Source organism: Schistocerca cancellata, chromosome 1 (genome assembly GCF_023864275.1).
Source record: "Schistocerca cancellata isolate TAMUIC-IGC-003103 chromosome 1, iqSchCanc2.1, whole genome shotgun sequence".
NCBI classification, from domain to species: domain Eukaryota; kingdom Metazoa; phylum Arthropoda; class Insecta; order Orthoptera; family Acrididae; genus Schistocerca; species Schistocerca cancellata.
The window spans coordinates 940,997,657-941,020,807 of record NC_064626.1 but is presented as its reverse complement, the minus strand read 5'-3'; the positions used below and the strand labels follow the sequence as shown (position 1 = coordinate 941,020,807).

At 40.4% G+C, this 23,151-nt stretch overlaps 1 long non-coding RNA gene across 1 annotated transcript in view; it reads right to left on the bottom strand.

Annotated features, from left to right (window-relative positions):
• Positions 1–3,781: 3,781 nt before the first annotated feature.
• Positions 3,782–23,151, bottom strand: part of LOC126162719 (uncharacterized) — a 34,184-nt gene continuing 14,814 nt past the window's right edge. The window contains exon 3 of the long non-coding RNA XR_007535104.1: positions 3,782–5,933. This is a non-coding gene — a long non-coding RNA (uncharacterized LOC126162719). The remainder of the gene's footprint in view (positions 5,934–23,151) is intronic.

Here is a 23,151-nt window from a genome sequence, read left to right as displayed (position 1 = left end):
AGGAAATTAAAATGGTGGGGATTATTATTAATTTTCTTATTCATGTTATATTTCTAATCTTCATGTAGCAATAATCTAGCTCGTAATTATAATGATTTCACGTTTCTGTCTACAGTTTAACACTTTTCCTTTACCACTTTCGTTGAAATGTATTTGAAGATATCTCAGAGTTTTATGTTTTGAAGCTCGCAGTTTGTTGAAAATCGTGTGCTCGATAGTCACTCCAAACCTGATTGACAGCAGACTCAATGTTCTGGATCCGACCTGAAAACTGAAATTGCTTCATAGAGATGAGATGGATAAACGTTTGGAGGATTTGATTAAGGAGAGGAAAAATTTTTATTATCAGAAATATCCTAATGCTGTTTAACTCAGTGAACAAGTCGTAGTGAGAAGTACCCATTTTTGAGAGCGTTTGGAAAGCCACCTTCTTGACACAAGGCATGGTGGAGAGTGGTACTAGAAATCCTAGAAGGAAGTATACTATGGAGATGTAGCTTAGACAGAGGCGAATGGGTATCCTTGAGAGATGAAATAATGGAGGCAGCAGAGCATCACATAGGTAAAAAGGCAAGGCCCAGTAGAAATTCTGTATAACAGATGAGATATAGAATTTAACGGACGACAAGACAGATTATAAAAATGCAGCAAATAAAGTATACGAAAGAGAATACAGACATCTAAAAATTGAAACTAATAGGATATGTAGAATAGCTGAGCAGTAGTTATTAGATGACAAATGGAAAGCTGTAGGAGCATGGGAAACTAGAGCAGAGGTAGGTATGCCTATAAAAAAAGTCAGAGAAACCTTTGAAGAAAAAAGTAGCAATTGCATAAATACCAAGAGCTCAAATGGCAAGCCAATACTAAGTAGAGAAGGGAAAGTAGAAAGTTGGAAGAAATATGTAGAGGGTCTATATAAGGAAAAAAAACTTGAGGACAATGTTAGAAAGAGAAGAGAAAGTATGTGAAGATGAGATGGGAAATATGATACAGCGAGAAGAATTTGACAGATTGCAGGAAGACCGAAATAGTAACGAAGCCTGAGAATTATTTAGATTCTACTGAGAGCCAACTATGACTAAGTTATTCCATCTGATGTGCAAGAGATGTGAGATAGGTGACATATCCTCAGACTTGAAAAAGAATGTAATAATTCCATTTCCAACGAAGTCAGATCCTAACAGCTGTGAATGCTATCAGACCGTCAGTGTAATAACTCGCGGTTGCAAAATAATGACACGAATTATTTACAAAATAATGGAGAAACTGGTAGAAGCCGACACTTGGGGTAGATCAGTTTGGATTAAGAAGAAATTTAGGAACGCGCGATGCAATGCTGACACTATCATCCACCCTAGAAAGTATGTTAATAGCATCTGTAGATTCAGAAAAACGTTTTTGATGATGTTGACTGGAATATACTCTTCGAAATTTTGAGGGTTGCAGGGATAAAACACAGGGAGCAAAAGATTATCTTCAACTTAGACAGAAATCAGTAGGTATCTGTAAGCGTCGAAGGGCATGAAAGGGAATTGTAATGTTTTATGCTCAAGAATTATGACGTTTTTTGAAAATGAATATTTCATCTATAAAAATCAGCATGGATTCCGCAAACAGAGATGCTGCGAAACTCAGCTCGCTCTGTTCCTTGATTTCAGTAAGGCAGTTGACACCGTCCCACGTTGCCATTTAATGAAAAAAATACGAACTTACGGAGCATCGGAGCAGACCTACGATTGGATTCAAGACTTTCTTGCAGATAGAACTCAACACGTCGCTCTTAACGGAACTAAGTCGACAGATGTGATAGGACCGTTGCTGTTTACAATGTACATAAATGATGTAGTAGGAAGCGTCATATGCTCTTTAAGGCTATTCGCAGATGATGCAGTTCATACCAAAGTAGCAACGCCAGAAGATAATAACAATTTGTAGAACGACCTGCAGAGAATTGATGAATGGTACAGGCTCTGGCAGTTGATCCTGAACGTAAATAAATGTAACATATTGCGCATACATAGGAAAAGAAATCCACTACTGTACAGCTACACTATTGATGACAATCAGCTGCAGACAGAGTCTGCCGTAAAAAGTCAAGGCGAAACTATCCAGAGCGACCTTAAGTAGAATGACCATATAAAACAGATAGTGAGGAAAGCAAACACCAGACTCAGATACATCGGAATAATCTTAAGGAAATGTAACTCATCCACGAAAGAAGTGGCTTATAAGGCGTTTTCCACTCAATTCTTGAGTATTGTTCATCTACCTGGGATCTCTGTCATGAAGGACTGATTGAGGAGATAGAGAAGTTCCGACGAACAACGGCGCGGTTCGTTAAGGGGTGTTTGGCTGGCGAGAGAGCGTTACGGAGATGCTAAACAAACCACTCTGGTAGACGTTACAAGAGAGGCGTTGTGCATCAAGGAGAAATTTACTATTGAAATTTCGGAACAGTACTTTTCAGGAGGAGTTGGACAACATATTACTTCCCTCCGCATACATCTCGCGTATTGACCACGAGGAGAAAATTCGAGAAATTAGAGCCAATATAGAGGCTTACCGACGATCATTCTCCCCACGCACTATTCGCGAGCGGAACAGATGGTGGTACCGAATATACCCTCCGCTACACACCATTAGGTTGCTTGCGGAGCATGATGTAGATATAATTTAGAAGGGAGTGAGACAGCCTTGTAGCCTATCCACATTGATATTCAATCTGTGTATTGAACCAGCAGCAGAGAAAACGAAAGGAAAAACTGGAGTAGGAATTATAGTTTAGGAGACGAAATAAAAAGTTTGAGGTTTGCTGATGACATTATTATTCTTCCGGAGACAGCAAAGGACATCCAAGTGCAGCTAAACACAATAGACAGCAACTTGAAAGGAGGACATAAATGAACGCCAACAAAAGCAAAACATTGATAAAGAAATGTAGACGACTTAAATTAGGTGATACTGATGGAACCGGATTACGGAAAGAGATACCAAAAGTATTAGATAAATTTTTCTATTTGTGCAGCAAAATTACTGATGATCGAAGTAGAGAGAATATAAAATTTAGTCTAGTACAGGAAGAAAATTTGTTCGCAAAAATCAAAGTATATTGACATCTTACATCACTTTAGGAAGTCTTTCCTAGAGATATTTGTTTGACGTGTAGCCTTGTACAGAAGAGAAACATGGACGGTAAGCAGTTCACACAAGAAGAGAATAGTAGTGTTTGAAATGTGGTACTACAGAACAATACTGAAGATTAGTAGATCGCGTAATTAAGGAGAAGGTACTGACTAGAATTGGGAAGAAAAGAAATTTATGGCAAAATTAGACTAAAATAAATGACTGGTTGAGAGGACAAATCCTGAGGTTTCAAGGAATTCTCAATTGCCTACTACTGCCTACTACTGCTCGACCTAACATGAGCTCTTTGTTACACATACTCTGCCTCAGCGATGTCTGCCTCACGACGTTCATTCACATGTATATTTTTGTATTCAATATATCGCTTATGATCTTGGATAATGCGTTAAAATTTACAGATTTCCTTATATGTACCTATTTCACAACTGTATGGCCACCCTGACAGTAATTTGGCTGGGGTGTTATGGCTTGCAGCCATGACAAACCTACAAATTCTTAATATGCAGTAGAAAAAGTTTATTGAAGTAAAATAATATACAAAATTATTTGTCTATGCATGCAGTTGTTCTAATCATAAGAGCGATTATCAAAATTTACAGAGAGTAACTGACCATCATGCTCAATTGCACTGAAATTGTCAAAATACCGTCTACAATTTACAAAATATTTTAGTATTGAAAAATTATACCTAGAAGATGCAAAATAGTGGCATTATATCATGTGCATAGTATTGAAAAAATAAGGTAATATACACATTATTCATTGCAAACTGTGCTCATATGCACTATAATTTTTGGAACATATTGCACAGTGGGAAGTAGACTGGCATATAGCTCATAAACAACACAAGGCTATGACCCTGTTTTGAAATGTCAGTGCAAATATATATGATAAAAAGGATATAAAGTAAAGAGAATAGAAAAATTACGAAATCAGGATAGAAGTCACTCATGGTTCAAGATGAGACTGATTTCATGCACTCTGCACAGTAAGTGTCGATGAACAGTAGCTGTACCACATCATCAGAAGTGTAACTATAATAACTCGTTTTACTCGAAGTTCATTACACAAGGTCGACTGACGTTGTGTATTGTTGTCTACAGCATCTGGTACAACGTCTGTGGCAAACCATTGTTCCATTATAGCTTGACCACATGACACACTTAAGTCTCTTAGGTCCAATTCTGGATGCAATGGCATGTACCATTGCAGCTCGTGGTTTACTGAAGAATCTCGTTGATAGCATGTTATTGGTATTGTCACACATTGTGCAGGTGTGTGCATAATCTGATTATTCCATGACCATGTGGATGGACAGGATTATAGTGGAATGGTTAACATTTGGAAGTAGGATCTAAAAGGTGCAACTGACAGTCTGAAATATCTTATGTCAAAGTCACAGCTATGCCATTATGAAAACAGACAACTCCTGTGTTATAAATAATTAATTGCTAATATTACATTTATAAGTAATGGTACTTGGTACAAAATGCTGGCAAACTCCTAGTTATGTCAAGACTGAATAACTTACCATGGAAATAAAGGAAAATGTTTATAACTAAGGTAGCAGCCTATGAGACAGTCTGTGATCAAAGTCTGTACTGAAGTATTTAAGCATTACATCATATAGTATCTAGTATATAATTATAAAAATGTATACAGTGGATTCCTGAAGGAGACTCAATAAGATTTTTGAACTTACAGATAATAAATGGCAACATGAGGCATATCATGCATAGCAGATCTTAAAGATAAGATACATCAGTGAGAAGCTAAAGTCTACAATGCATAGTTGCTCTTCCATGGATAAATATTTGTCACATAAATTATAAGTTATTGGGGAGTAAACATGTCTACTGAGATATGGATAGTATTAGAGGAGCGAAAAGAGCACATTGTAGCAGCAAAATATAAACTGTAAGCGTCCATACTCATGTGTCATTAGTCAAGACAAAATAATACAGATGAAAATTTGTGATCACATTGCTAAGCCAAAGTAGTGGCAAAATAACATAGACATGCAAAAAGCCTTATTTATTAGAAGCGTATTATATTAGTGCATTAAAGTAAACCATACAATGATGAGCATGACTAACACGGATTGTTGTACCTGTAAAGTGCAATTAGATATTAAACTGTAAATGTGAATGGCATAAATAAGAACAAAAAAATATTATCATGTACAGATTATCAGAAAAAAATAACAGTGTAAGAAGTGTATTATACTTAATCACTTTCCTCAAAATCAGTCCTAATCAGTATCCACAATGAATTAAACAAACGAATTTTGAAATATTGTATATCCATACACATTGTAAAATAACATCATGAAATAGTACATCATTATACAGCTCATACGACACTAATCATTTATTTCATAAAATCTTTATAGTATCAGCATATTAGCTTCATTTCATAAATATCCTCAAAGCAAAACATAATAAACATCATAAGCATCCTTATATCTACATCGTCGTTAATGACCTTAACCTAAGTATTTCATGGCAATTTTCTTAGTTCCTGCAGGCTGCTAAAAAGAATGGTTAGTAAGCAAAGGAAAAGGTATGTAGTGAGTAGTGTTTTATCTTTGTATTTTTTTTCTTCAGAACCCAGAGAAAAAATATTAGTTCATGAAAGGAATTATTTGTGCACCATTTCGTTTGTTTTATATTCCTGCGTTTCTGTCTTAAAGACTTATTTTCATTGGTGGTGCGATCCATGTGCGAATTTAGCGCTTAATAATGGCGTAATACCTCACTTGGTATAATTACGTAGCACATCAAACTCTGGAACAAAAATGATGAGGATGAGTGTACAGTAATAATAAAAATCACATTGTGAAAAAGGGTCTTAATTCTAGGTAACATAATGTAAGTAAGGCCATACTAACACATCAAAAGGACATAGAATATGGATAATACATGTTAATGGCATAAGACATAATGCAAAAAATGTTAAGGTAGAAATTCTATGTAAATGAAATAAATGTCATTTCGATTTGTGACACATATGCTAACTATTGCGTCATAATAGGGAGAAAAGACAAAGTTTACTCAATGATTTTTTTTTACATTAAAAACGTGATGGTTGCCTCTGGACTTCCTTCTCTGCAACGTTTCAAGATGAACAACATTTGGGTGTGGTAAGGTACGAAGATGGGTAGTATGACACTTCCTGAAACGTCGCGAGATATCAAAGCTACCACGTGGCTGGAGACCCGAGAAACCTTCATCAATAGTTTACGCCAGGAAAGCCTACAGTCACATATAGTGTCAATATAGTTCTGTAGTTTGCGTGTGATCTTGTAAGTTTCTTAATGTCAGATTTAAATGCGACGGAATCATTTTCGAGTTATAGCTGCTCGATTATGTTTGTGATGGTCTCTAAATCTTTTGTGTGTTTGTCTTCCGTGCTTTGAAGACGAGTATTGGTTTTTGTTTTGGGTTCACTTAAATTGGCTTGGATAGGTATATTAGTACCTTGCGCAGTTTTAAGTTCGCCGGAAACTGTGTTTATGTTGTTATCCACATAACTTTTAACCTGACCAAAAAGTCTCATACAATCTTCCTGTCGTTCTGTATTTAATAGTTGACGAAGTTGTTTGACAGTTTCGTCCTGTTGTTGTGTAAACTGCTGGTAACGAGTGTTACATGCTTCAATGTGTTGCGTGAAGCGCTCATTAGGTTTATTTTCTTGATCTGTGAAACGTGCATTCATTTGTTGTGAGATTGATTGAATATCGTCAAGTAATTGTTTGGTGGTGTCACTGCATTGCTGAGCGACTGATTAATCTCGTCACTTAACTGTTTTGCTGTGTTAGTTAACTGTTTTGCTGCGGTTTCTTGTTTCTCAGACATTTGATTCAAACGTTCATTCATGTTATTCAACTGTTTAACAATCATCAAGAAGGGATTTTTCCTGTCTGACCCTCACAGAGTGATGTACTTCGAATATTTTGTTGCAAGAGAGATGATTTATTCATAGTCATGGAAACATCAATACTTAACTTTGAATTAGAATCGGATGTAATGTGTACTAAATCTACTGTGTTTAAACATGTATCTTGTGTTGTGTGCACAACTGTGTAGACTATGGACACTGTAATGGTACTTGAATTACGTAACCATTACGGCAGCTCACCTGAACCTCTCGATACCAGCAATATTCTACTGGGTTTCTGGAAAGTAGTTAACATGTTTCTGAGACAACATTCAGATTTGATTTCATTTGTGATACATCGATATGTTTATATTGCAATGATATTATTCTTATATGTATTCTTTCTTTTGACACTATGATCTTTGACGTACTTGTAACTCTGATTTTTGGGCGCGTAAGCGATTATTAGTTAGTTAGTTAGAGAGTCGGACCTTGAGAAAGTCAAGTCTTGGACGTCATGTTGGAAAGACGCATATTGTAGCCAGTTTATAAAATGTGAACTTTAACAGTGAGGAAGATGTTTTTAAGTATGTTTTGTACTGTGAAGCGATGTTTTGTGTGTCACGTGATATTGCAGCAAAAGTAATAAAAAGGAAGTGTACTTAAATTCGGAGTGCTGATTACTTTTTTACATCACCATTGTCCTGCAAAAGTGTAATCTTCAACAATGGTTTGTGAAGCGCATCTACAAAACTTTTGAATATCTGGTGCTGCCTATCCCGGCAAGAGCACCCACGTTCTAACAACCCTACCACAACAAAGGTCAAAATTTAATAATGATTGTGGTGTTGCTCACGCTGCTAAATACTGCATTTTCGGGCACCAACAAAGTTATTATGTGGCAGGTGTCATTAGAGCACAGTTAATATAGTCATTTCATGTAATAATGAATAAACTAGGCACTCATCTTTTCGTGTTTCCCACGCTGGTCGCGTTGTAAAATGATGGCTCAATCGTCGAAAATCTAGGTGGTGATGATTCCAAGCTCGGATGCAAAGAGGCCTAGGTTTTATTCTGCGATATTCAAAAGTTTTGTAGATGCTCTTCACAAACCATTCTTGAAGATTACACTTTTGCAGGACAATGGTGATGTAAAAAGTAATCAGCACTTCGAATTTATTTTTATTACTTTTGCTGCAATATCACATAACACACAAAACATCACTTCACAATACAAAACATGCTTAAAAACATCTTCCTCACTGTTAAAGTTCACATTTTATAAACTGGCTACAATATGCGTCTTTCCAACATGACGTCCAAGACTAGACTTTCTCAAGGTCCGACTCTCTAACTAACTAACTAACTAATAATCGCTTACGCGCCCAAAAATCAGAGTTACAAGTACGTCAAAGATCATAGTGACAAAAGAAAGAATACACATAAGAATAATACCATTGCAATATAATCATATCGATGTATCACAAATGAAATCAAATCTGAATGTTGTCTCAGAAACATGTTAACTACTTTCCAGAAACCCAGTAGAATATTGCTGGTATCGAGAGGTTCAGGTGAGCTGCCGTAATGGTTACATAATTCAAGTACCATTACAACATCTATGTTGCAGTTTCATTCGTATTACAACTGACACTGTATGATTGTTTGTCCAGAATATAGGTTTTGCACACTTAATGGTGTGTTTCAGTGGCTTCTGATCTAGTGAAATGTGCAGTCTGATCGTTCGCATTGCTGGATAATGTCACATTTGCGAAAATTTGTTCATTAGGCGCTAATGATGTGCATTCATTGTCTGCTGTACGATGCACAGTCGTCAATGCAGTATTATCAATATCCATTTCCATGGAGTAAAGTTATTCTGTGCATTCAGCATATTATTAGTTTTACATTAGCATGCGACTAACTGTTCACTGTTTTGTGTGGCATACCCAGTTAAAAAATTCAATGGACAAACAGTCACCAAGATAAAGACAATAAATGACATTACAACAGAGCAATAATTTGCTGTTGACCTGTTGAAAAGAAATTAGTAAAAATCAGTATATGTGTAGTGCCAAAATTCCTAACTACACTTATTACTATGCAAGGAAGAGCATAACCTAAGACTGATTGTATTATAACTGAAAGGTTCCTTTTTTGTCTAAAGTAAGATGTGATGTCTATGTCTAGCAAAGAATAATTATATCAAGTGGTGTGCTCACTGCATATCTGATTAAATCTATTTGTATATTTACCTGACTCTGTTTAAAAAAATCTGTCTACTAGCAAGAAATCAATACCAGCAAACCCAAACTAATTAAAACCTGTGCACAATAATGACAGGCAACGGCCTTGTCGCAGTGGATACACCGTTTCCCGTTAGATCCCTAAAGCTAAGTGCTGTCTGGCGTGGCCAACACTCGGATGGATGGCAATCTGGGCCACCATGCACTGTGCCATTTTTCGGGGTGCACTCAGTCGTGTGATGCCAATTGAAGAGCTACTTGACTGACCAGTAGTGGCTCCAGTAAGAGAAAACCATCATAACGCCTGGGAGAGTGGTGCACTGACCACACAGCCCTCTTATCCGCTTCCTCAGCTGAGGATTACACACCAGTCAGATGGCCCCAATGGGCCACTTGTGGCCTGCAGTCGGAGTGCTCATGATAATGACAAATTGGAGATAAGTACATTCAGATCTACTCGATCTTACTACGGTACTGTCTATCTGAATAAGTACAAAAGTGGTTCCTGTGCAACAATTCGTAAATTGGTATCACCCTGGGTAACATCTCAGCACTAATAAACTAACTACAGTTGCAGAAACCAAAATGCAAGGTATTTGACAGAGACACGTTTAGAATTTGTTTAAATAAAAAAATTTGGAATTGGGAGGCGGAACATGACTGAGGAGAATAGCTGTAATATCTTACTTTAAAATCTTACTGTATTGTGAAACTGACTTGCAATTGTTAAGCCATATAAAAATTACATTAGGCAAAAATGATGTTTACAAAAAATTACAATAAAAACTTGGGATTGCGTACAAAGCTGGTCTCATTCACATTTATTCTGCAACAAAAGTGCATAAATACATGAATATTGATTGCCTTATCGTAGATCAATGTAAAAATATGTAGAAAGATTCTTCATCGAAATTCCTTAATAATATTTACAGCATTTTTAATCAATCTTACTTCAAATCTTATTTCTTCCATAAATCATTAACAGACAACACTAACACTATTGCAATGTTTGATACTATTACACTGTTTGATACTAAGCGACTGTCCATTCTGGAGCATTGCAACAGACACTGTCAGCCCTTGGTGCACAACCCATGCTACTGCTGAGCAACAACTGTCTACTACTGTGTGACCTAAAATGAGCTGTTTGTTACACATACTCTTCCTCCAAGATAGCTGCCTCACAGCTTTCTTTGACATGTACATCTTTATCATTGATACATAGCTCATGGTCTTGGATAATACGTCAAAATTTAAAATTTTCATTATATGTATCTATTTCAAGGTATGCAGTTATTAATGTTATTTCAAATAATATAAAGTACATAATACACAAAAATTTCTATAAGTTTACAGAGAATTTAACGCCTTACAACTGTTAAAGTGGTTCTATATTGTTTATTTCTGCCTGGTTGAGGAGAGTACAATTTATATCATGCAAATGTCAAAAAAATGCAATATAATAACTGTAGTAACACTAATTTGCGATACATAGAGGAAAGTGATATGCTACATTTAAATGTGTAGTATAGTCTAACTAGCTTGTTGATTGAGAATAACCTATTCCTACCTACTTCAGATGAAAAAGTCTTGGCAGGATCTCGACCTATTCTCACCTGAAATAATATGTGTTTATGTACGTCTATTGTGTTAGCATTTATTGATATTTTACTTAGAGCATTATGTGTCGAATCACTACATGATATCCAGTAGTTGTTTTTTTGTCTAATTATTGGTAGTTGTGGTATAGTCTATGCAATATCTTCACACCTAGTGTTGTACAGATTATATATTGACTGAGAACTGGATACATGGATTTTAGCTTCACATGAAGACTAGTCTTATGACTGTACATGCATTAGTAGAAATGGAATGTACTCGTAGTTCATTGCTACTTGAGTGCATTATTCCTTATATAACTTAACACATTACATTTTAGTTTTAGACGTAGTTTATATGTGGTCAAATATTTGATATATAAATTACATTGATTGTAGCTTTACATAAAGAAGATAACATATTTCTTTTTACACATAAAAGGACGAATAATATGTTACTGCTTGTGAACAGTATGCTATATAGAATATACACTGTGTCATTGGGGAGGAGGAGTCTCAGAATAAAAGTTCTTTGGTCTTCTCCTCCGAAGCGATGTTTCTTTATTACTACAGTCTTGGTATGTGATGTCATGTCTTGTGTCGGTGCTTTGTTTGTTTTATGATTGTTAGTGCCTATTCTGTTGCCTTTGGCTGTGTTGTGAATGGGCCAGCCGCAGTGGCCGAGCGGTTCTAGGCGCTTCAGTCCGGAACCGTGTGACTGCTACAGTCGCAGGTTCGAATCCTGCTTTGGGCATGGGTGTGTGTGCTGTCCTTAGGTTAGTTAGGTTTAAGTAGTTCTAAGTTGTAGGGGACTGATGACCTCAGATGTTAAGTCCCATAGTACTCAGAGCCATTTGAACCATTTGTTATGAATGCAGTGTCATGTGTTGTTGGTTGGGGCCCCTTATTTGTTCATCCCTTCAGAGTCATGTTCACTTAGTATGTTGGTTCTCTCCTCGGTTTCCAAATTTGTGGTTGTGCATGTGTCTTCCCATGTGGTTTGTTGTGTCCTTGACTACCTCTGCTTCCATACAGGTTTTGGCGTTTGTATTTTTTTTGCAGTGTGCTCATTACAATATTGGCTATGCCATTTATTGTATTCCAGACATCGGCACTTCGTACTGTTCTGGCGATATCATTGTCATTGTGTATATGCCTCATGTGCTAGCATGTTACATTGCAGTGTGAAATCTTTTGGTTGCCCAGTTTCCACCTATCCGCTCGGTCTACTGAATTTAACAGTGGAATTCCCATTGAGCTCTTAATGCTACAGCCCTTCCTTTTTATTTCACATAAGCTGTTTTACTTTTCTGCATTTTGAGTCAGTCAATAATAATTTCTTTTCGATTTCTTCACATCTTTCATGCAGTCACTCCACCTTGGCTCCCTGCACTACCAATTTATCTCATTCCTAAGTGATTTGTATTTCTGTATTCCTTAATTTCCATGCACAGTTTTGTATTTGCTTATTTGGTCATAAGTCGTCCAAAGATATTTTGAACTATGGTTCTAACACTCGATCCTCTATCTATTTCCTGTCGACTCCGGTTTCTTCTTCTATCACATCATCAGGTACGTCTTCCCCCTCATAGAGGCTTACAATGTAAGCGTCACTGGGTCCCACAATGCTGAGGACACCACTTCATTGTCTGTGAAATGGCTTGGTGTGGCATGGTTGCCTCAGCAGCCTGTACACGCACTGCTGTGTGTCGGCCTTGTACGACAGCGAGTTGTGGCATGTCAGGATGCCGGCAGTTGACTCAGAAGTCAGCATCCCTGCTGACTCAGGGCCGCTCAGTGTGAGCCACAGGCAGTCAGCTGCACGCTTCTCACCAGTGTGGCTAAGGTTGCAGCGACAACAAGCGCCCGAAATCCAGAATCTGAATCTGTGGCCCTCACCTCGGGATGCCTCCGGTGTGTGTTGGAAGCCAGGACGACTGCTAGCAGTAGCAAGCTTGGTGTGGCCTGCCACTCGCTTGCTCTGGACCTCATGTCAGCCTCAGAGGGTCGAACCAGCGACCCACCGTGGACTGGAATGATGGCGCCCCATCTGCTGCTGCATGTGGCAGGTGGTGTGACATGCGCCGTCATCAAAGAGAGCTGCCACACTTGAATTAATCTCGTTAGAAACCCACACCTATTTATAAGCAGCTGTGTGCCTCTATTTTGCCCTACACACTGCTTCGTGTCACGTACTCATAACACGCTAGGTTGGCCCGTAGGCCCCTTCTGCTGTGATTTGCGACATGCAAAACTGCTACATATACTCTTTCAGCAATTTGACGGCCCTATGGTCTGTATTTTCCTTCGCAACTGTTGGTATGCGTAACTCACTGCAATCTGGCCCGCACCTGGTTGTAACCTCCTAAACGGTGGTGCCGCTGCATTACTCCCTTCTTTGGAAAGACCTGGTCCCCAGGTCGATCCCTAACTAGCTCTTAACTTGTTTTAGTCGGCACCTATGGCATATTTCCTTGCTATTAGACAACTTAAATGTGGTCTAGTGCCCCTTAAAACCATGACATGAAACAAAACGTAAAAATTCCTTACTGGACGACCACTGCTCATTCAACCCCTTACCTACTCGTCTCATGCCCTCGGTAACCAATCCACTGGGACTTGGACTACCCTTGATTCCCTCTTGGAATTAGCTCTGCGCCTGATTAGAAAGAAAACAACACATAACAAAGTTAAGGCTGCCATGACACTTGGCACAGAGGTGCACAAAATGATCGTTATTTGCCGTTGACTTCCCCTATACTGAGTGACATGTTGCACAAGTTCTTCAGATGATATGCGCCCCTCTTGCTCTAAAATGAACTGGTTTATGGATTTCAACAGACCTGGCTCCAGAGTTTGATTTAACAGGGTCAGGTTCTGCCTTGGCCAAAACTCTAAAGTGGCTTCTGGGCAGTACAGCTGTGGCTGTGTAGCATTCAATTGCGTGACTCCTGAAATTGATGCTGGCAGGTGTTAGGCTGGTCCTATTATGTTACACTTAGTTCCATTGATTACAATTCCGCTCCCCTAGAGCTCTATACGTTTCGCTTCTGCAAATACTCTACTACTTTCTGGATCACAAATCATATGGTACTTCATGCTGTACTCTATCTTCCTGGTTTTCTCTGTGCTTAGCACCTCTCTTCACTCTCTCTTTCTTCCTCTTTCCTTCCTGTGATACGCCAACCCTTAAATGGTCGTTACCGCCCAATGTGTACTATCGTTGTTCTAGTTGGCAGCTGAAGCTTAACATTAACGGGGGATGTGGTTTCAACAACTTGGTATGGCCCTTGATACCTCGTGAGGAGCTTCTTCGTTTTCCTTTTTTGCTGGACAGCATTACCCATGGCCCCACTCTATACTGCGGTAAACTTCCTTTCCACTTTACTGGGTCTTCCTGCCTTTCCAAAGCCTTTGTATTCGTCTTTTGTACCCGTTTCCAAACATTCCGAATTGTCCTTGCGAATTGACATACAAATTCACTGGTCCTTCTTTTCTGTAGCCTCATCAAATCAAATGGTGACGGCATCTTCGCCCATACACTACCCTATATGGAGACAAACCGGTATTTGTATGGACTTTTGCATTGTATATGCATAAAATATGCTTCAAATACCCACCCCATTGATGGTGATGAGAATCCACATAAAAACTCAGCATCTTCCTGATTGTTCTGTGTACCCGTTCTGTCCTTCTGTTGGCCTGTGGATGCAACGTTGGTCCCTTGGTCAGTAATTATTGTCGCCGGCACACCAAACTTCAAAATCCAGTTGTTTACTAACACTTGTGTGACCATTGCTGCCTGTTGATTTGGCATACCCATCATCTCCACATACCTCGAAAAATGGTCTATTATTGTCAGGACGAATCTGTTCCCCGATGGTGTTCGCCTGAAATGTCCTAAAATATCAACCCCCAACATAGAAAATGGACATGTCACTTCCAACAGTTGTTGTAGCTGTATCTGTTTCCGGCTCAGATCTGCTCTCTGCGCACATGGTATACAATTCTTGACAAACTGATCCACATCTACTTTCCTACCTATCGACCAACACCTCTCCGCCACTCTCCTATTCGGCACTCTACACCCTCCATCACCAGATAACATGTGATCATGCGCTTCCTTTGAAATCTCATTCCTCAACTGCGCTGCCACTACTGCCCTTGGCCCTAACTTCGTTTCCCTGCACAGAAGACTACCGTACATATTAAACTGGGGCTGTGTCCAATACAACTTACAATCGTTGTCCGCTTTCTGTAATTCTTGTTGTACTGCTAGGTCATAACCTATGACATCTACTTCTGCCACCTTCCTACTTAGTGCATCCGTATTACCGTGCTTCTTCCCAGGCTTGTGCACCACCTCATAGTCGAATTCACTGAGCCCCATAGCCCATCTAGCGAGTCTAGTGGACGGACCATTCAACCCCAACAACCACTTCAATGCAACATGATCTGTCACTACACGAAATCTTCTCCCATAATTGGTTCAAATGGATCTGAGCACTATGGGACTTAACATCTGAGGTCATCAGTCCCCTAGAACTTAGAACTACTTAAACCTAACTAACCTAAGGACATCACACACATCCATGCCCGAGGCAGGATTCGAACCTGCGACCGTAGCAGTCCCGCGGTTCCGGACTGTAGCGCCTAGAACAGCACGGCTACCGCGGCCGGCTTCTCCCATATAAATAACATTTAAAATATGTGATTCCACAGATTATGCTAAGCATCTCCCTCTCAGTTGTTGAGTAATTCCTCTCTGCTGCATTCTACTGCCTAGACGCATAGGCTACAGGATGTTCTTTCCCATCAGTTTCCTGACTAAGAACAGAACCTAATGCTTGATTCGATGCATCATTTGCTAGTATAAACTCCTTTTCAAAATCTGGGAACACAAGATCCGGACTTGATGTTAACATTTCTTTCAGTTTGTCAAACACTTTCTGACACTCTTGTGTCCACTCAAATTTCACACCCTTCTGTAACAATCGTGTCAACGGCTGTGTTAAATCTGCAAAACACTTCACGAAATTTAGGTATAAATTGCAAATTCCGATGAATAACTGCACATCCTTAACTGTTTACGGTTCCCAAAAATCCCTTACAGCCTGTACCAACCTTGGATCTGTTCGCACTCCATCCTTACTGATAATATGACCCAAATATTTTACTTCTTCTTATGCAAAATGACACTCCTCCAGGCTCAACGTCAAACGAGCTGCTCTTAACCTCATAAGGACTTCCCTTAACGGCTGACTATGTTGCTCCATACAACCTGAAAACACTATAATGTAATCCAAATAGACCAGACACTGCTGTGATTTCAGTTCCTCAAGACACTGTCGCCCGCATCTCGTGGTCGTGCGGTAGCGTTCTCGCTTCCCACGCCCTGGTTCCCGGGTTCGATTCCCGGCGGGGTCAGGGATTTTCTCTGCCTCGTGATGGCTGGGTGTTGTGTGCTGTCCTTAGGTTAGTTAGGTTTAAGTAGTTCTAAGTTCTAGGGGACTTATGACCACAGCAGTTGAGTCCCATAGTGCTCAGAGCCATTTTTGAAGACACTGTCTAGCAGCTTCTGAAACGTTGCCAGAGCGTTTTTAAAACCGAATGGCATTCTAATGTACTGGTAATGGCCTCTAGGAGTAGAGAAAGGAGTTTTTGGACGATCGTCTGGAGCCACCTCTAACTGATGATAACCACTTGTCAAACCCATCGTAGAAAAGTACTGTCCTAAGTGATCCAAAGACCCTGATATGTTTGGAATGAGGTTTGCGTCCATTACTGTCTTATTATTGAGGTCTCGGTAGTCACAACAGAACCTGTGTTTCTTAGTTACATCAATAGATCTTTTAGGCACAACGACAATGCCCGCTTCCCAGCAACTATTACTATGCTCTGTAATAGTGTCCGCAAGCTGCCGATGAATGAAATCCTCCACAATCAGCTTCAAATACCTCGTTATTCTGTATGGTTTATGGTAAACAGGAGCTTCATTCCTTGTTGGTATCCTGTGTTGAACTAATGGAATTGGTGGTAACAGCTCTTGTGGAAAAAACGAATCCTTAAATCCCCACAATGATTCTTCCATATGCTGTCTTTCTCCTCATTTCAAATGCTTAGTTTTGTCATGCAATGCAGTTCTATCGGCAGTTATGGTTGGTCGCTTCACCTACTTCTCAAACACCTGTCTTTGTCCTCTGGCAAATCCCGGTTTGCTACTAAAACCCCTTTCCTCAAATTCGCGTCTACAGCACTAAAATTATCCACGTTCACGGGGACTACTCGCCCATCATTCCCCTCCTTTACGCGTACAACACTATGTTTCTCAAAACAACCCAATGGACCCAAAACTTCATTATTCTCCAACGGTCCAATAACACTTACTGTACCCAGAGGCAGATTTGACTCCACAGTTACCCAAAGCGACTTCCCGGTGCCACTAGACACAAACTCATGCGAATTAAGCCTTAATGCTAATGTACGCAGCTCAGCTGGTTTGTTCATTATGTTGAATGCCCCTCGTGGCAGCTCTACACTGAAAACAATCTCCCCTAGCTCACATAACATTCCACCAAGTTCCACAGTTCGTTGTCAAAGGTCAATTTCGGTATGATGTTGTTGCAAGAAACCTAGTCCTAGGATCATGTCGTAGCTTCCGCTTACCCATGGTACTACCTCTATGCAAGCATTAAATCGGACTTTCTCTATTCGGAAGTCAACTATCACAGACCCCAAAGGTGTGATCTCCTTATCCCACATTCCCCGTAACCTATAACGTGGAGGGTCTAGCTTCCTTTGTCCCATTATATTCCTAGTAGCCAGTGGCACTTGTGTCCCTGTGTCCATCAAAACCTTAAACTTTTTGTTCCTATTGTAGTGGCAACTTCTGCCACAGAATGTAACAGCAACACCAAAGGTAGCGGAAAGAGGTAGAAGGCATCATATTAAGATTCGTCAGGTGGCCAGCACCGTGCTTCTCGCCGGCGTGGTTAAGGTCACGTCGACAACAAGCATCTGCGATCTGGAGTCCGAATCTATGGCCCTCGCCTTGGGATGCCTCCGGAGTGTGTTGGAAGCCAGGACGACTGCCCGCGGTAGCAAGCCGTGGAGTGGTCCGCCACTGGCTGGCTCCAGAACCCGCAACAGCCTCAGAGGGTCGAACCAACGACCCCTCAAGACAGGAATGCTGGTGCCCCATCTGCTGCTGCATGTAGCTGGTGGTGTGACACGACCACCCATCCAGGAGAGCTCCCACACTTGAATGAATCTCGTTAGATACCAGCATCTATTTATAAGCGGCTGTGCGCCTCTGTTTTTCCCTATGCGCCGCTTCGCGTCACGTACTCATAACACGCTAGGTTCGTTGGTTCAAATGGCTCTGAGCACTATGGCACTTAACATCTGAGGTCATCAGTCCCCTAGAACTTAGAACTACTTAAACCTAACTAACCTAAGGACATCACACACAACCATGCCCGAGGCAGGATTCGAACCTGCGACCGTAGCGGTCACGCAGTTCCAGACTGAAGCGCCTAGAACCACACGGCCACACCGGCCGGCCCGCTAGGTTGGCCAGTGGGCCCCTTCTGCCTGTGATTTGCGACATGCAAAACCGCTACGTATACTCTTTCAGCAATTTGACGGCTCTGTGGCCTCTATTCTACTTCGCAGCTGTTGGTATGCATAACATGCATAACTCAGTACAATCTGGCCCACACCTGGCTGTAACTTGTGCTCAGAATATTGCTCAAAACTAACTTTCTCTAGCCTAAACGATGGTGCTGCTACAATATGGACTAAGAGTAAATTGAAGAAGAACGATAGTAATGAGAAGTAGCAGAGACGAGGAAAGCGGGAGACTTAACGTCAGATTTGGGGGCCACAAAGTAGACGAAATTAAGGAATTCTGCTCCCCGTGCAGCAAAATATCCCGTGATGAGCGGAGCAAGCAGGACATAAAAACAGTCAAACACTGGAAAAAAGGGATTCCTGACAAAGAGAAGTCTGCTAGTATCAAAGACAGGCCTTTATCTGAAGAAGACATTCCTATGAATGAAAGTTGGGAAAACAGCATTGTATGGTAGCGAGAGACGAGCTGTGGAAAAATCGTAACAGAAGAGAATTAAAGCATTTGAAGTGTTGAATCTCTGACGTCGATCTGTTGTAGAATTTTAGAACATGTTTTTTGCTCGAGTATCATGTCGTTTTTGGAAACCCAGAATCTACTATGTAGGAATCAACATGGATTCCGGAAACAGCGATCGTGTGAGACCCAACTCGCTTTATTTGTTCATGAGACCGAGAAAATATTATATACAGGCTCCCAGGTAGATGCTATTTTTCTTGACTTCCGGAAGGCGTTCGATACAGTTCCGCACTGTCGCCTGATAAACAAAGTAAGAGCCTACGGAATATCAGACCAGCTGTGTGGCTGGATTGAAGAGTTTTTAGCAAACAGAACACAGCATGTTGTTATCAATGGAGAGACGTCTACAGACGTTAAAGTAACCTCTGGCGTGCCACAGGGGAGTGTTATGGGACCATTGCTTTTCACAATATGTATAAATGACCTAGTAGATAGTGTCGGAAGTTCCATGCGGCATTTCGCGGATGATGCTGTAGTATACAGAGAAGTTTCAGCATTAGAAAATTGTAGCGAAATGCAGGAAGATCTGCAGCGGATAGGCACTTGGTGCAGGGAGTGGCAACTGACCCTTAACATAGACAAATGTAATATATTGCGAATACATAGAAAGAAGGATCCTTTATTGTATGATTATATGATAGCGGAGCAAACGCTGGTAGCAGTTACTTCTGTAAAATATCTGGGAGTATGCGTGCGGAACGATTTGAAGTGGAATGATCATATAAAATTAATTGTTGGTAAGGCGGGTACCAGGTTGAGATTCATTGGGAGAGTCCTTAGAAAATGTAGTCCATCAACAAAGGAGGTGGCTTACAAAACACTCGTTCGACCTATACATGAGTATTGCTCATCAGTGTGGGATCCGTACCAGATCGGGTTGACGGAGGAGATAGAGAAGATCCAAAGAAGAGCGGCGCGTTTCGTCATAGGGTTATTTGGTAACCGTGATAGCGTTACGGAGATGTTTAACAAACTTAAGTGGCAGACTCTGCAAGAGAGGCGCTCTGCATCGCGGTGTAGCTTGCTCGCCAGGTTTCGAGAGGGTGCGTTTCTGGATGAGGTATCGAATATATTGCTGCCCCCTACTTATACCTCCCGAGGAGATCACAAATGCAAAATTAGAGAGATTAGAGCGCGCACGGAGGCTTTCAGACAGTCGTTTTTCCCGCGAACATGCGCGACTGGAACAGGAAAGGGAGGTAATGGCAGTGGCACGTTAAGTGCCCTCCGCCACACACCGTTGGGTGGCTTGCGGAGTATAAATGTAGATGTAGATGTAGTTGTATTACAGACGAATGCTGAAAATTAATGACTGATAAGGTAAGGAATGAGGAGGATTTCCGCGGGATCGGTGAGAAAAGGAAAATATAGAAAATACTGACAAGAAGGGACAATTTGATATGTCATGTGTTAAGATATCAGGGAACACCTTATATGGTAGTAGAGGGAACTGTGAAGCGTAAGAACAGTAGAGGAAGAGTAAAAACTGAGGCGAGAGGAAAGGAATACCTCCAGCAAAGAAATGAGGACATAGCTTGCAATTGCTACGTTGAGATGCTGGCACAGGAGAGAAATTGTTGGCGGACTGCATCAAAGTAGTCAGAAGACTAATGACTAAAGAGTGCTGTGGAGCTTACATCAGCTAATGGTATCACATGCCATCTAAGCAGCCACAAAATTGTTTTCTAGGCCATCTGATGTTCCTTATTTACGGAGGTAACAAACAACAAACGCGTAAGCAGCTGAAGTCAGACTGTTTACAGTTAACACCATTTTAATAGCAAGAATTCTTTGTGTACTTATCGTATTGTTTACTATGTATGTTAATTCTTCAAAGCATATTTATCGAGGTTTAATTATACACAATTTTTAAAAGTAAGTAAGAATGAAAACTGAATTAATTATGCTGGATAGCGATAATACATAAATATTTCAAATGACTCATTTTTGTCGACGAGCTGTAACAAGGTCTTGCGCTACAGAGCTTGTCATTTTCAAAAGTTTGTGAAACTTGTTGGAGAGACACCGATTTATAAAACTGTAGAAAAGTCAATAATCTGGAGAAGCTCACCCATCTCACTCCTACAAGTCTTGTTTCCAAATAACAGAGGCTACGGTATGGACTGTATTTCAGACGACCACTCACGTTAGTTTGGTAAAGGTTGCTCTACAGGAAAACGTCATATTTGAACCGACTAATGAATTTTCAACACAGCGAAACAAGGAAATTAACCTGTCCTCCAAGCACGTGAAGATTATACCAGTTAACTCTACAATTAACCCTTTGAGTAAAACAGCAGGACAGTAACTACATGCCCTGAGCTAAATGCTGTGCCTTTCACAGAGCGCACTGTGTTCTCCTCTCATTTACCTCTTCAGCGCTGCAGCTAAATTGAACAAAAAGAGAACAAAAGAGACCTCAACACACAATTGTACTGTATGTGATACTGACATTATGGGTGACTTTACCAATTACTGGTAGTCATTATAAACAGTTTTCAGTCGTCCAAGAGCGAAATTTTGTGGGTACTTCCGTTTGTTAGTTTTTTCCATGGTGTGGCGCAGTTACTGAGACATAACACTCGCATTCGGGAGGAGGCGAGACAAAGACGAATGTGATATGACACAATAAGAGAAGAGTGGGGGAAAGAAAGAGGATTCACTGACTGAGAGGGGACAGGAGAAAGAAGCGTAAACGGGAGGTGATAGGGGCGCTCGTTTAACTGCGTGACAGATGAAAATGGCCACACATGTTTATTTTTTAGTAAAAAGCTATGACGTTGAAAAAAAGAAGTGCTTCAGATATTTCTTAAGTGCAACGCGGCATTGGCATGTGCGCTGAGTGCAGTGTAGCTTACTCTAGATGCGGACAGCAGGAGCAGAGGGCATTGCGAAAGTTTTTGTTTTGCGACAATGCACAGTAAAGACGCTAGATAAGTGAAACCTTGTGTTGAGATTGTGACGAGTTGCCAGGTACTTAATCTCTAATGCGAGCTACTGGGGTACATGCGCACTGAGGAGCCGATTGAGCAGATACAGCGTATGACAGTTGCGAAACTTGTTTGGCTGAACCATCTTAACTGTACTCACGGCTAACTTTACCCACATAGGGTTTACAATATACGTGCCGTCTGGATTACATCGCAGTAGTGCAGGTTCAGTAGAACAAGCGATTGAACAAGTATAAATTTCACACCCGGTGGAAATACTTCCCGAAACAGCATAACGACGATGAAGATACCTTCATACGACCTTACAATTTGCCTTGCCTCGGGTGAACAGGGTCGCCGACAGGTTTAGTCTTACACACATCGAGCATGTCTTCGACATTGCTCTGTTATGCACACTATACACACTAAGTGTTCAACTTTCGTTAGAGATATCGAGCAATTCGTCTGCTAGATTATACACACCAGACGTTCAGATTGCGACAATACTTACTCACGAGACGTAACTGTGTGCATGTGTGGTGCTAAACATAGCATTGAAGTGATTTAATATGTGAGTGATGTTTGCAAGTTTAAATGAAGTAAGATTCCAGTCACTTTTGTAACCACTGTGTACGATTCTGACGACGATGGCGGTTCGTGAGGAAGGAAGACATAGCACTGCGACGACAATTGGGTTTTCAGATCAAGGTTTTCCGTGTTTTTCTTAAACTGATTAAGAGGAATGTCGGTTTCATTCCCCACTTTGTCCTGTCCAATTCTGTGTTCTCTCTCTCTCTCTGTCAGAAAATTCCTTCATCGGCGGGACGTTAGGCTCTACTTTCCTGCGTTCCTTTCCTTTCTTCAGTCATTCATTGCGAACTGACAGAAATATCTACCCTAACGTACAACTGGTAAGAATTACGTGTTATCAAGATATTTCCTAGCCTTAGTTTGGTCTGCTTATTCCTTCTGTATGACTGTGTCTGTCTATATGACAGTAACAAAGCTATACCACAGTGACAAAGCTGCTCACGATCTCCTGACAATCCTGAGACATGCGGTAATACCATTAGTATCATGTAATGTAAGTGTCTCTCTCACTTCCCAGAACAGTTCATTAATAAACATATAGGTATTTAAATGACACACTATAGTGACAACAATGGAGTACATCTGTTTTTACGAAGTACACAGTGTTTTCG